This window comes from Stegodyphus dumicola, chromosome 9 (assembly GCF_044657685.1).
Source record: "Stegodyphus dumicola isolate Sdum_Otavi_A_Nest chromosome 9, ASM4465768v1".
NCBI classification, from domain to species: Eukaryota; Metazoa; Arthropoda; class Arachnida; order Araneae; family Eresidae; genus Stegodyphus; species Stegodyphus dumicola.
This window is the reverse complement of record NC_140776.1, coordinates 190583492-190596338: the sequence shown is the minus strand read 5'-3', so window position 1 is coordinate 190596338 and position 12847 is coordinate 190583492. Positions and strand designations below refer to the sequence as shown.

At 34.6% G+C, this 12847-nt stretch overlaps 1 long non-coding RNA gene across 3 annotated transcripts in view; it reads left to right on the top strand.

The window, feature by feature from the left end:
• The first annotated feature begins 3600 nt into the window (after positions 1-3600).
• The window catches only part of LOC146995597 (uncharacterized), a 67814-nt gene continuing 58567 nt past the window's right edge, over positions 3601-12847 (top strand). Inside the window, exons 1-2 of one of the 3 annotated variants that reach the window (XR_015043171.1) lie at positions 3601-3761; positions 10075-10220. This is a non-coding gene — a long non-coding RNA (uncharacterized LOC146995597). The remainder of the gene's footprint in view (positions 3762-10074; positions 10221-12847) is intronic. The other 2 variants (XR_015043170.1, XR_015043172.1) reach the window with 2 other exon arrangements.

The following is a 12847-nucleotide window of genomic DNA, read 5'->3' as shown; positions in this document are numbered from 1 at the left end:
GTTCTCCCGCCTTCTTAGCGTTCCTTCGTGGTGTAATGGGCAGCACACTCGGTGCGTATCGAGAGGACAGTGGTCCGAGCCCCGGCGAGGGTATAGCTCATTTGTGTCCTCTCCTGCTTTCAAAAAGTATCTAATCTCTCTACACTGGCGCCTGAACTAAAAACGTTGGTGGATGATTATTCTCCACCACCAGGATTTGGCGATTGAGTCCGCTAATCCCCGTTAGCCTTTTAAAACGGGGAGTATATAAGGTTTTTCTCCCACCTTCTTAGCGTGCCTTCGTGGTGTTATGGCCAGTACATTTGGCGTATATCGAGAGGTCTGTGGTTCGAGTCCCGGCGAGGGCATTGCTCATTTTACATGTCTCCTGCTTCAGAATGACCTAATGTTTCTACAAATAAATGGATAAATTTAACTTTATGTATTTTAGTAAAGCTGCACTCAAACATTTACTTTGCATTGACGCTAAATTAGGTTACTGCGAAACCGGTGAGCGGTAAGGGCATTTTACTACCTACAAAGTGGGTGGTAGGTATAGAAAGGTTGACTACCGCTGATATACACGATGTCCATAAGCAACGTTACGCTGTCTTCATTTTAGCAATCATTTATTTAGTTCCTTATAATTATGGTTAGTAAAATTTTATGCTCATTCTAAAAAGTGAAACGCAGGTAGTTTAACTCATGTATGATAAATTTGAATAAAATATGTTGTAGAGACATTAGGTTGTTTGGAAGCAGGAGAAAAGGAAAAGTGGCAATGCCTTGCCGGAAATCGAACCGCGGACCTCTCAATTACGCGCTGAGCGTGCACACTACTACACCACGAAGTCTCGCTAAGAAGGTGGAAAAAATACCTTATAATGTAATCATAATACCTTATAATGTAACACCTTATAATGTAATAATAATCTGACAGATACTGACCTTCAGAAAAGAAAACTTATCACTCTCCTCGGACGGTCGATTAAAAAATAAATTAAGATAGTATGAAGTTGATTTTTCTTCCATTTAATAAAAAACAAATGTATGAAATTGATTTTTGTAATGATAACGATGCATGAAGTTGATTACTTTTTTTCTATTTCTATTTTGGGATTTACTTTCATACGTGCTTTTGTGATTTAGTGTTCTTTAATATAAAATTTTCTTGCGTTTGTGTACAGAAAGCACTTTCATACAAGTAGTTTATAAGCATTTTTTTTTTTTTTTTTTTTCTTTTACGAATGCTTAAAATACTTGAAAAGTCAACTAATTTCCGATCAATGGCAATAATTACTTGCTTTTAATTTAATTTCTTTTTCCAATTGAAATTTTGTTATTCATGATTTTATTCAAGTCCCCGTAAAACATTTTTAACAATTTACATTCAAGTTACTTTAAAACAATTTTCAGAATTAAACTGTGGGTTCTACCTGTGGGTTCACTCTTTTTAGATACTTCTACTAAAATTAATATTAGGAGATAATATAGTCAATATTTCTTTAGTAAATAAACTATTATTATCTTACTTTGCAGCTATTGCGCAAGTATTAGAATAACTTGTTTTCGAACTAAATGAATTTGAGATCATACAACAATATATATATATGTGTGTGTATATGGTATCACTCTTCCGGATTCAGAAATGTATGTGCGTATATAGGTATGTGCATAAACACATCCTTCGTACGTACATATAATAGAGTGTAGGGGAAAAGTACTTGAACAATGCAAATCTCTGCAGTAATTTTATTTCAAATGGTGTAAGTTAAATTTAATTCCGTACTGTTCTGTTATTAGGACCGGGTGCAGAAATGTATATATGTATATACATTTGTGTCTGTGTATGTTTACACTTATATACGCACATACATATACTTCTGAATCAGATACTGATGAAAAAAAGAGTACTTTAAATTCTTACATAATAACTAGTTCTCATAACTCATGTAATAAATAAAAAAATACTACTGTTCGTTATCACCCATAACATGCAAATGTCAAGATATGCAAATGTTCAAGGAGGGAAAAGTATTCCAACTAAATGATTGTAATTTCAAATTTAAAGAAACCAATAATAAAAATAAAATTGGTTCTTTTCCATTTTAGGGACTGTAAAAAATTGCAGCGAAAATATATGCGCAAAAGCGCCAAATTTAGTAAACGTGCTCATTTAACCTCGCGCCAAATCTAGCGAATGTATTTTATTGACAATCAAAACATGCCAAGTTATAAGGTATTTCTCCCACTTCCCTAGCGTGCCTTCGTGGCGTAACGGTAGCACGCTGGACTGGTGCCCGTGGTTCGATTCCCGGCGAAGGCGGTTGCTCATTTTTTATATTGGTTGCCTGCTTCCAAATAAATCCTAATGACTCTACAAGTGGCGCCCGAACTAAAAGGGTTGTGAATGATGATTCTCCGCACCCAGGATTTGGCGACTAGGTTCCCTAAAACCCTAGTCGCCCTTTAAAAAGGAGAGTATATAAGGAAGGTATTTCTCAAACTTCTGTAGCATGCCTTCGTGGTGTAGTGGTTCTGCGCTCTGAACCGGTATTTCAAAGGTCCGTAGTTCGATTCCCGGCGAAAACTGTTGCATATTTTTCATCTTTTCTGCTTCCAGTTAACCTAATGACACTTAACCTAATGTTAAAGTTAGAAATCCGATATCAAAATAAGTCATATTTTTTAATGAATTGAAGAACGTTGTACATTCTTACGGCCATGATTGAAAGAACTGCTATAAAGGCCGCCGCATGGGGGTGGCAAAATTGTTCACTGTATAAGGGAGCCTAGGCCAGAGGGGCGCCGAAATTTATTCTTATCACAAGAATTAAAACACAATGCTGGATTTTTCCTCTTAGATATGCGCACAATATCACGCAGTAGTTACATTTTAAACTACTAAAACATCAAATAAAACGCAATCCAAAGCTCAGAGAAAGCTAATCCGATCTCACTGCAAATTCGCTACACTCAACAAAACAGTTATGTAAACAACTGAACTGAGATATTTCTCTCCGGCGTTTTAAAACTTTTCAATCGTGCACCAGTTTCTGTAAAGCAAAAGATTAGAATTAACGGTCACAGCTAGCACAGTAGTCAATTACATTTATTCGGATTAAATATACTCGTACATTACCAGATATCTATTATTACAAGCACCGCGTGCTCCAGTATTTTTACTTTTTCGGCGTAGCTTCTCTTAAAACTCTTCATACGCTGCATTACACGGTGAAATAAAACGATTTTAATTAAAATTCTACTAAAAATTGCTAACTAAAATACAAAATCCGGAACAATATATTCGTTATTCTCTCCAGATCTAGGTTTCATATATTATTCTGTTGTCTTATTCATCTGTATTAATAGCTCTTATCTGTTGCTGATGTATTTCCTTACTTCTGCAAGCCTCATGACCTATCTGGTGGAACAAGTGAGGGGGGGGGAAATTTTTTATTATAAATTAATTTTAAGAGAAAATATATTTTAACATGTGTGCGTTTAAGAAAAAAGAGCAGCGAAAATTTCGCAAAATTACAAGCACATAAATTTTGGCAGCATAGTTTTGTCAAAAGTAGCAAATTTGCGAAAAAATTGCGCGATTTGGCAACACTGCGTTGCAGCGTAAAGCTGATTCGCCGGTTGTGGTTTTGGTTACACCAAAGAACAAATCTGTTGTGTACCGCGGGCTTTTGATTTTAAAAGTTCTATAACTTCACGTGTGTCTTATTAGCAGATGATTATGGATATGGAGAAGGAAGCTTCAAAAGGCTTGTTTTGTATGTATTCACTTATATATTTTTTTTCAACTATACAAAATATTAATATTTGTGTTCCGTTTGTACACAGGAATTCAATATACGAGTAAATTAAAATTTTTGATGTGCAAATGTAGTCGAATATGTTTAGTTTCCTAAAAAAGTGCCAGAATATTTAAATGTGCGAAACTAAAATTATAAAACGTTAGTTTCCTTGAATTATGCGTTTTCTTAGTCTTCAATACAATAAATCCAGATGTAAAGTATAACTTCAAAAATAGGCTGACCATATTTTCGTCATGTCACATATTATATTAAGTTGACCATTATTCTTCAGAACCGTGTGCTTAAAATGCTCGTTAAAAATGGGACAAAATGCCATAACGCACAAAATACCTTAGACGGAGTTCACGCTGTAAATAAACTAGAAACTCTTAAATTTGTTTTTGGTTTGCAAGTAGAAAAAGGAAATTTTTTAGTAAAATTTCTCAAATGATCTTTCTGAAAATTTCTAAAATCATGTATTTAACAGCTTTTGACACTATAACATATTTTCTGAAGCAGGACAGAATTCGAAAGGAAAAACCTCTTGGAAAACCAACAAAGATATCCTGTAGAATATAATACAGTATTATCAATTAATTACATAACTGGTTTTCTCTTACTTGAAGCAGAACTTTATTAATCTGGTAAGATGTTTAGACCAAGACAGTTTAATTATAATAATGTTTTTCAAACTTTTAATATTAGGTATATTTGATATTGTGATAGATAGTAAGAGTTAAGGATACGGTGAATATTTAGCTGAAATATGCTAATCAACCTAAATGCTACTATTTATCCAGTGATGTTAAATATTTAAAAAGAGAAAAATTTCCACACTTTTTTAAAAAAATTCAGGACTTTTATTGGTTATTTATAATAGGGATATTTCCATTCCATTTTATTTCTCTCTTCCTGTTAAATAGTCTTAAAATTTGTTTTAATTAAAAATAAATAAAAGTTGTAGAATGATAGAAGCTTTTCCTAATGTGAAATAACCCTTCCATGAATATGTTTCTTATCATAAAGTTATGCATATGCTTTAAAATATTAGATTATGTTAATTAAAAATTGTAAAATAAACAGATTTTTTTTGCTTTCACAAAATAATAGAAATGTTCAAAGTTAAGCTTTCCTGAAAATTCTTTTTCTTTTTTTGCTATCTTTAGAACTGATAAATTATGACATAAAAATAGTAATCATTAATATATTTAGGGAAAATTTCTTTTCATAAAACATATATGCTTCTGCAGAGAGCCTCTTTCTGTAACTGTTAACTGGAAGTCAATATTTCTTATTTATTTTGAGATTAATTAATATAGCAATTGGATTATGTGGATGGTCTTTCACTTTGTTAGAGATTTCTTACTGGTAACTTTATGCTTCCTAGTTTTCAATTTTTAGCCTTTACTAAGGAAAATGTTTCCTAGAAATAAATAAATTTCATTGAATGAATTAAACTTAAACTCTGTGGTTTCAAAACCCTTTATCTATATCCGGGTAAAAATAAACATTCCTATTTGAAAAGCAAGCGAACGTCATTGAGAAACAAATGCCAGTGGTTTCAAGGCGTGACCACCAAGCCTCTAGAGGATTGTAAGCATTGTGACACAATGCTCTAGTGGTGCAGTGGTCGCGCCCTGAAACCACATAGCAAATGCCACATATATAGAGGTTTTTTATATATATGCAGTTTAATTACTGCAATTATTTATTGTTTATGACAGAAATCCTGATGTGCGATGACTAACTTTTGAAATTTAAAGTTGTATATATTAATAAAAGGAAGTTATTTTGTCTCATCGAAAACGAATTTTAAAAGGCATCCGATCTGAAGTATTAATACCTAAAACATATATGATTTTACAGTCATTTTGTGTTATTTAGATGTAAAAGATCAGTAATCAATTCATTTTCACTCAAAAATTTCGGAAAAAAGAGGAGAAAAAAAAAATCTGAAAATGGTGGTTTCAGGGCACGACCACCGTGCATCAAAGGGTTAAACGAGGGTACAAAGAAAGACAGCTGCCCTCTTCCTAAAATTGATTATATTCTTGGACACCATTTGGATTATGTAATGCGTTAGCGACATTCATGTGCCTCATGGAGACTGTGCTGAGAGGTCTTTCCTGTGAAGCTTGTCTCATATACTTGGATGATCATCATCGTCGGGAAGAGTTATGAAGAACATTTAGAAAATCTTAGAAAGGTACTTCAGAAAGTGAACGAAGCCAGTCTAAAGTTGAGTCCTGCCAAATGCAAATTATTCAGACAAGAAGTGACTTACATCGGACGTGTCATCTCTGCTGAAGGTGGGTACACATCCAGAAAAGGTGTCAGTGGTTGAAGGCCGGAGACACCCCGAAAATGTGCATCAGCTGAGAAGTTTCCTGGGTCTTTGCAACTACTATAGGAGATTTGTGAAGAATTTTTCATACATCGCAAGACCACTTCACAGACAGCAAACAAAAGTTTGTGTGGATTTAGCATTTAGCAACCTGAAGGAGGTTCTAACATCTGTTCCAACGTGTTTTGCTTGCCATAGTTAAGGCTATAGGACATTTCCATCATTATCTCTGCAGCAGAAAATTCCTGCTCCACATGGGATCATGCATCATTGACCTGTCTTTTAAATTTCAAGAATTTTGAAATCCAAATAGCCTGGTAGATACAGACTCCAGGAATATGACATGACTGTCTGTCATCAGAAGGGATCATCACATGTAAATGTCGATGTGCCCTGTCTAGAAGACCCTGCCCTAAAAAGCTGCTCATATTGTGTCAAGGTCAATGGGAAATACAAGCTGCTTAAACCGGTCGTATGAAATCAACATCGGCTGATTGAGACCTATGCAGTGACAAAGAAGTCAGGAAAGACCAGCTGCAGGACAGTGACATTAAACCTATAATTGACTTAATGGAGTTTTCAAACACAAAACCCTACCTGACAGGACATTTCAATCGATAGTTCTACGGCAAAATAATACTGGGCTTTCTGGGACTCGCTCCATATTTGAAACAGTGTCTTATACCAGAAATTTGAATTGGACCACTTTGGGTACATCCAAGATGTTCAGGCATGGTTCAAAATGATACATGATTTTGCACAATAGCGAATTAACTTTAACAGAGAAGACTTTGCAGAGAGTTCAAGAGTTCTATTGCAGTAACGCAAAGGATGACGTGCAAAAGTGGTGCCGATCTTGCGATGCCTGTGCTGGTCGGAAAGAACGAAGAAATGCAACCAAGGGAAGCTACAAAATTACAATGTAGGAATACCTTTTGGATGTATTGCCTTTGACATCCTGGGACATCTGCCACAAACTGCTGATGGCAACAAATACGTCCTTATTGTCACTGGTTACTTTACCAAGTGGCCTGAAGTGTATCATCCTATTCCCGATCAAGAGGCTATCACGGTAGCAGATGTAATGTTACAGCACTGGATTTCCAGATTCAGATTGCCTCTTCAGTTACATTCCTGTAAAAGAAGAAATTTTAGCTCAACTGTAATTAAAGAACTCTGCAAGCTACTTGTCGTCGACAAAACCCAATCGACACTTTTACATCCTCAGTCAGACGGTATGGTAAAGAGGTTTAATTGAACCATCCTTAATAACCTCTCCCTGATGGTTTCCAAAAACGAAAAGGACTAGGACAAGACACTACCACTATTCTTACTGACCTATTGCCAGTGCTGTCCATGAGACCACTGGCTTATTTCTCATCCCATATGCTCTTCAGTTGCGACCTTCGTCTGTCTAGTGATCTCTTGTTTGTTGTCCTTTGGATGCGCCTTCATTCCCTGAAGAGTACATCCAAGATGTCCAGCTATGGTTCAAAATTATACATGATTTTGCACAAGAGTGAGTTAACTTGGCAACAGAGAAGATGAAGACTCGATATGACACGAGAGCTACAGGACATCGATTGAAGGAAGGAGACAAGGTTTGTTTGAGGAATCCGATTTGATGGAAAGGACTCTCTCCTAAATAGTCACCTTGGGATGGTACTTACACAGGCTGAACAATGTTGTAGTTCTGATCCCTAAGTCATCAAATTCCAAGCCTAAAGTCGTTCATTATAACAGGCTAGCTCCTTACCATAGTCAATATAGTGATATGTTCTATGGGAAATAAAAAGCCATTTTGGTAATATTTAATAACAGACATTTGCAAGTAAAGGTGAAAAGCATAAGTGTTAGAAAACAAACGTGAGCCACTACACTATAGGCATATTCTATTATCAATAATTTGGCTCTACAAACAGCTTTTTGCTTGGCATATGTCGCACACTGAAACACTACCAAAGTTCTCTGCCAAATTTACACCTACCAAATAACTTATAACCCTGATGCCAAACTGGGAAATAATTTTTCATTATTTTAAGCTTTCATCACCAAGTATTAACTCATGACATATTTCATCAGTGAGTATTAACTTATGACAGTTTAGAAATAACTTATACCAAATAACTACCAAATAACTTATAACCCTGATGCCAAACTGGGAAATAATTTTTCATTATTTTAAGCTTTCATCACCAAGTATTAACTCATGACATATTTCATCAGTGAGTATTAACTTATGACAGTTTAGAAATATCTTGAGCAGCAATACCTAAGATTTTTTTAAAAAAAATGCTAGTAACTATATACCAAACAGGATGGTAATCGGCTAATCTTTGGAATATGGTAACAGGTAGTTTGGCGACATTTTGGTAAGACGATAAAGGTTACTAGCTAGGACTTTAGCAGTGTACATGGATAAAGTCAAGAGTTTACGCAATGCCATTTTTGTGCAATTCTGGGATTTGTTTTGATTGAAAATAGGTCGACATGTACATGGATACCGTGTATGTGCAATTCTTGAAAACGTGGCAAGCAGTTTGCGATTCTGCACTTTCTCCCAATTTCGCACCTAATCTTCATCATGATTAAGCACTTTTGTTCCATAAAAGTTCTAGCATAAGCGTAATTCGGCTAGCAGATTGTTGGAAAAAATGTTGAGTAAAAAAAAAAAAAATGCCTTTACTTCATGAAAACAAAATGGCGTTCAAACAAAAACTAGCAGGTTGCTGTAGCAGGGTTGGTCACCAAATTTTCGCCAAAAAATCACCAAGTTACCATAATCCAAAGATTGACCTGGTAATCTTTTATGTTGATATTAAACTGGTATATTGGATATTGATGTTATTCATCTGTGATCACAGTGTCCCAATCATTAATCAACTAACACATGGCGGAATCTAATATGGTTCTAAATTCAGAAAATATCGCTACTGATAGTGGAAAAAGTAGAGAGGTTTACGAGAATGAAAAGATTTCAACTGACGATTTAGTGGGAATTTTCGAGAGGGCAGTTGGAGGACTGGCAATTGAATAAAGAATAATATCTATCTGTAAAAATAAAGAGAAAGTGACAATGCAACTTAAATAATTTACATTTAGAGAAATGTTTAATATAATAAACATTTCTCTAAATGTAAATTATTTTAAGTTTCGATGGTTCGCTAAAACCATTGAAACTAGTCCTGTGAAAATTTGCAGATGTAACACTGATTTTTTTTGTTTTGTTTGAATCCTAAATTAATACTTGTTCAGCGGGTTATTTTATCTTAAGCAAATAAATATCGAAGTTTATTTATTTATTGTAAACTTTCATTCTCTTAAAGTCATAAATGCATCATTATTTTGTAAACAACTATTCATACTTTTAATTTGATAATTTCTACATGCTATCTTACTAAATGTAAACTGATGACCTAAAATTTGGGATTGCAGACGAGTCCGGATCTCGGACTTTGTACTGTATTTGATAATTTGTCTTTACCTGATTTTGGTGACTAATTTTTCCTTCTAACTTAAAAAGATAGGATTGATTGTGAAAGGAGTTCTAACTTTAAATTTTGCGCATTTTCTTATTTTGCTAAGTCAATTAATTTCCCAATAAATACACTAGAAGAATGGTAAATTAATTAATATTTGGGTAAAGCCATGCTGATAATTACCTTGAATGAAGTGAATCTTTAAATTTAACTTAGAATTATATGTATGTAGAGAGGAATGTTTGACACTGTATAATATGAATTTTTTATTGTAATTTTTGAGAGTTTTAATTTGTTTCATTGTGCTTTATTTTTTAATTTATTCGTTCTGACTGGGAATAAATATTTAATGTAATGTTTCATCAGAAAAAGAGCACTATTTCCTTTTAATTTAAAAATTTTAAAACCTGTTTTATATTTTGGCAGCATCTGTTTCTATTGATATTATAAATTTTATTATTTTTAGCTTGTTATCAATGCCTGTACCTCTTTATGCATATGAAAATGAGCCTGCCCATGTTGAATTCTGTGAACGGGAGTCTGATGAAGATGATGAATATGAAAATGTTGAGTTTTTTTTATTGAAGAAGATATGGATACAAATGCTGATGAGTATGTTCTTTCCGCAGTACATTAATGTTGGCATATTCTTTATTGTATTGCCTCACCAGTGGCCCACACTACTGAATACTGACAGTTTGATCCAGTTTGGGTCAAAACTCATGGGGACAGGCTGATAAATACAAGCCAGCTTGTCTCAAATTGTCCTCCACCTCTTAGGCAGACAGCCCTTGTAGCTTTCCCATATTCAAATAACCTAACCTACCTTTATCATATTATTTAATAATGTGTTACTGCAGTTGGTTTATGTTTTAAAGTTTACAAAATATATTGTTTAAGCATCATTTAATGCATACGGTACAAGCTTAGCATAAAGAACATAACTCATATTTTTAAAACATTGTAGTAGATGATGAAATCAGGCTTGTGTAAATCGAATTCAAAACCATAACATTTTATTCCCCTTTAGGTGATTGGGTAGTGTTCAAAATGTTTTGTTTCTGCACTTTATATAATGTAGGATATAATGGCTGTACAAGCTGGATCCTAAGATCACTTCTGTAATTGTAAATGTAAGCAGGATCATTTAGTTTGAAATATTTGTATCTTCATTTTTTCATAAGTGACTGGCAGAGTCAGGATCAGTAATCTTAAGAGTGGGTTAAGTATGTAAATGATGATGCTTATCTTGTCTTAACCATAAATTAGAACTATCTTTTGGTCCACATCTTGACACAATAAGTCTGATATAATTCTTTTCAGTCAATATGTTGGTTAATGATGTTTTCAAACTTGTTTTTCTTAACAGTATTTAATTTAGCATACAAATTCTTGACTTGAACTTTTTAATACTTTTTTGAAGGATCTTGGGACTTAAATGGTTGTCCTGTTTCCCATGAATAATTCAGAACTCAAATCCGCTATTATGATGATGTGACTGAGTTTTGGTCTAAAGTTAATTTTATGCTTTTTAAGATATAACAAAAATTGCTACAGAAAATTCCAAGTTTGAGTCAAGTGACTACATGAGTAAGCAAAAGTGATTGATAAACATGTATGATTGTGTTGATGTCATGATTAATATGTGTTACTGGCTGCAGCAATTGTACTGATAGAGTAGAATTGGTTTGTCACAGTTAAATCATTATGCTGACATCGCACTGTGCGAGTGTTATTGGACTCTAGTACTGTACCTGTTGAAGCCATTGAGCACATGTGTTTGGTTTTTGTGTGTATTTTTATTTAAAACTATGCAGTAAGCATACTTAAGTCATTTTGGGAGGAAAAAAAAAAAGTTCTTCCAAAGTGCAGATAAAGTGGAGAAAGGCAACTTAAAAAAATTTTCAGAAAATTGTGTATTGTCTTCTGTGTGCAATTTTGACTTTTCAGTTACTCGTGCAAGCCATGGTGACTGAAGGTGACATATGGAGTCTAATTAACATAAAAACTGCATTAAAAATAAAATCTACTTCAAAAGCAGTGCCCTCATTTTTCTATAAAAAATTATGGCAATTTTGTTACAAATGCAGGGTTTTCATTCTCATCATTTCTGGTGAAGCACTGATCTGTGTTTCGATCAGTGTTTGCCAATTCTGTCATAGGAAAAAAATTACATGCAGAAGGAGTAAAGCAACTGCTCTGGTTAAGTGCATAGTAGATTGTACAAGAAAGGAAGCTGAGCATCATTGCAAAACAAATGGCTTGCATTGTGGATGGAGTTCAGATTACAATATAGGTTACGGTATGAACAGCATAAAGGGAATTAGTTATGGCTTTCAGTAGAGAAATTCAGTCTTCTATACTTCTGTAAGGTTTTTTCCCTATTTCCTTCACATAGCTGCTCAAAATGTCTAAAAATAGCCTTAAATGTTAAATAGCTTTTAATTCATTTGTACACTCTAAAAAGTGACGCATCAATGTGGTATTATATGAATGGGGCGCAATTGTATATGCCCATACCTTATGATAACTTTTGGCAGCTAATGACTGACTAGTTGGAGCTCCAGCTCATTACTACAGAGCATCCGGATGGTATATAAAATAACAGGGCATTCTAATGATAAGGCATAATTTCCATGCCAGTCTGTTCTGTCAACCCACATGGACTGTACCAATGCTTTGCAGATGGCTTCTCAAGCATTATGAGCAAATGTCACCATTTGAGAGAGAACCTGCAGTTGTATTAACAACAGCAAGATGGTCAAATAGCAGGGGTTGCTAGGAAATTGGGTCAGAGCGATGTTACCATTTTTGATGATGTTGTTAGGAACAGGCGAAGCATGGTTGTACGGAGCTTCAAAAAAGTAGCGGTTGACTGAGAGTAACAACAGAATGCGAGAACAGCCTGATTGTCCAATTGGTGCTTATGAATGATCCAACAAGTAACCAGAACATCAGAGTGACTGTTAATATAAAAACTTGGTAAATGGGGGCTGAAATCATGGCACTGACTGCCCCTCACTGTTCCACACCGTCAAGCATGTCTGCTGTGGTGGGAAGTGCATTTGGCCTGGGATCTCGCAGACTGAAATAGAATTATATTCAGTGATGAACCCCAATGACCAGTGAAGATGTTTCTGGAGATGCCCAGAACGGTGGTGGCATACTCACCTAATTGTTGTTCTCCACAGAGTCTATCAGCCAGAAGTTATGGTATGGTTATTTCATTTGTTAGCTGG